A 2,824-nucleotide genomic window follows, 5' to 3' on the forward strand; every position below is an offset into this window, starting at 1 on the left:
ACCATGATGGGGGAAATGAATAAAAGCAGAGAAGGGCTACTGCTTTTAAACATTTTGCAACAATCCAGATGATATTTCTAGCCTCTGCTCATGCTTTACAACAGTGAATCAGGACAAGACATAGATTTGCTAATGTGCATTTAATCACCAAAGGACTGAAGATGTCTGGGCTTTTATTCTGTAATGTTTCTAAGACTGTGTCCATTAAATGCAAACAAAAAAGGAAGAAGTCTTGGCAGAACAGGAGAAGTGACGTACACTTGATGATTGGATAGATTTAAATAGTATTCATGGCATATTGCCTAACCCATGCTCTAGCTGGTTCTATGGCTTGGGCTTCGGTGGTCTTCCACTGCTCTGCTACATCATTTGCTAATGGATCATCTGGATTGGGAGCACTTAACAAAGCCTGGGTCGATAGCAGAACTGTGCAGATCTGCAGCGCCGGGGACCACTTATCTTTCAAAATAGCTAAACATATTCTTCCCAACTTGTCTATATTAGGATGATAAATTTTGGTCATGAAACATACTTTAGGGGCTACCATTGGGTATTATTCTGGAAGGAGTAGTTCAAGTTTAAAAGTCCCTCCCTCAAAGGGGCAATACCTGAGGGCCAGCAATGACCACGTGAAAATAACGGGCGTTGCTCACATCTGGTTCTGCTTTAATGCCGGGAACTGGTTCTGCCAGCAAACACTGGGTTTCCTTGATAATCCTGTGGGGTAGCCCGGCCATCTTGTTGGATCCCGAGTTCGGCCTCTGTTCTGGTCTCCGGCCCACTTTATCGCTTGTTCCTAATGTTATTCTGCATCAAACAGAATTCTGTATTCTGCATGAAACAGCAAGTGTCTGTAACATTTTAGACTTTGTTATATTCAAAGCCAGTTTATCTTCAATCAGTCATGCAGGGTTTTGTCAAGGGAAGATGTCAAATCTCATTCTCTGAATGTCTTTAAAAATAAAATATATTTCAGGAATACTCAACAAACTCTTGGATTAGCAAACTCAGACAAATATAGAACATAATATTTAAAGCTGATGAATGTAAAGGGTCCCTCATATATTGCTGGTGCTTTCTTGAAAACAAAAAAAGTCATAGTAAAAAAAAAGTTGTATTAAAAGTCGTAGAATCTTAATGCTTCTTCAGCTAGTAATTCCCTCTCTAGGACTGTCTAAGAAAATAATCAGAAACTTGAACAACCATTTCTGTAAATGGATGATCATTGCGCCATTCTTTATCAATAGCAAAGTAAGCTTGACTGTTGAACCATAGAAGCAAAGGTAAACATATTTTGGTGTATCCATATGAGAGAAAAATGCAGCCATTTCAATTAATAATTTTCAAGAATATTTAATAGGAAGATTCTCATCGTATAATCAAGCTTCGCTCATATAATGTTAAGAGAAAAAAAGCAGGCTATAATAAAGTTAATTCTGAAAACGATAGAAACATACATGTAAAAAATTGAATGGAAACACATCAAAATGTAATAACGACCATATCTAGAGTATTGAATTGTAGGTGATTTTAAATTTTTCTTGATAATTTTCTGTATAATTCAAAATCTTTTCAATGAGCTTATGTGACTTTTATAATTAGGAAACAATTTTAAAGAAATATAACAAAAAAATCTGAGATGGTGTTAAGGGTGGTTCTGTTTAAGAACAGGCATATGGGAGAAATGAACCTTTAATGTCCCTTCAATTCTAAGGACCATCTGCCCAGTCCTATTAACCAGTAACCACTGAAAGAAGTTAGATCCAATTAGTAAAGGTAGAAAGAAACAGTGCCTTTGTGAGTTCTATCTGTATCCCTGTGCATATCTCCCGCCTTAAACTAATGGAGCTATTTATTGAGTTCAAGCTGTCCCCAAGGAGGGCTGCTTTCTACTTTGCTTCTATGCAAGTGTTGTTCACTTTTTACAACTGGCTACTGAACCAAAGCCAGCAGCTGGCCATCCACGCTATTACAGAGAACAATAGTCCAAGCCCAAGTTTCTCAAGAGGGGCCCTGCTCCCGTATATTGAATATGCCTGCATAAAAAGCAGACACCACCAAGGACCGGTCTATCTGATTCTGCTCATGCAATAAATACAGAAAATATGAAGACAGAAGACGTGAGGGCCACATCTTATTGAATGACCTTGGGAAACTCAATTGAACTCCAGTTTACTTATCTTTAAAATTGGAATCATATTGGCTTTATCTATCTCCTGTAAAACATGTAAGAAAGAAGTTTGTAAACTACAGTTAGTTGTTAGATGATTATGTTCATATTTTTCTCATGGTTTCTTTTCCTTTTCAAGTACATAATGATGCTAAAGAGACAGTAAAATAGCATCAGTCCTCCTGCCTTGCCCAGGACTTCATGCAGCTTTGTAATGTGATCTCAAAATGCAGTGCAACTGGATGGCCTGATGCAATTTATTATCACCACTTAAAGTGAACCCATATGCCAGTGGCATATTGAGCTGACAAGCTGTGATGTCACTGGCACGAGCAGCACTTCCAGAAGGCAGAGTTGCTGAGGATTTTTTATGACATTATTCTCTCAGCATATTGGACGCTGCTGGTCAGTAGTGGCAGTGGTGTCTGGGGAAATAAGGTCAAGTGAAGCACTGTGTTAACTAATGATTTAGCGGTTACAGCCTGTCCGAGGCATAGGCTGGACCCAGATGAATTATGATTTTTTTTTTCTAAAATGAAACTTAAACCTCACAGAGTTATCAGCACTGATTTCTTTTGTCTTTCAAAAGTTTATTAATTTTGTGGTAGATAGACATTTTCCTCTTTCTTGTCAGAATAGAAAAATACCCAGGTG

The 2,824-nt window shown here is 37.9% G+C and overlaps 1 pseudogene; it reads right to left on the bottom strand.

Annotated features, from left to right (window-relative positions):
* Positions 1–277: 277 nt before the first annotated feature.
* Positions 278–737, bottom strand: LOC103011986 (ubiquitin-conjugating enzyme E2 N-like; annotated as a pseudogene).
* Between the last annotated feature and the right edge of the window lie 2,087 nt (positions 738–2,824).

Source organism: Balaenoptera acutorostrata, chromosome 5 (genome assembly GCF_949987535.1).
Source record: "Balaenoptera acutorostrata chromosome 5, mBalAcu1.1, whole genome shotgun sequence".
Classification (NCBI taxonomy): domain Eukaryota; kingdom Metazoa; phylum Chordata; class Mammalia; order Artiodactyla; family Balaenopteridae; genus Balaenoptera; species Balaenoptera acutorostrata.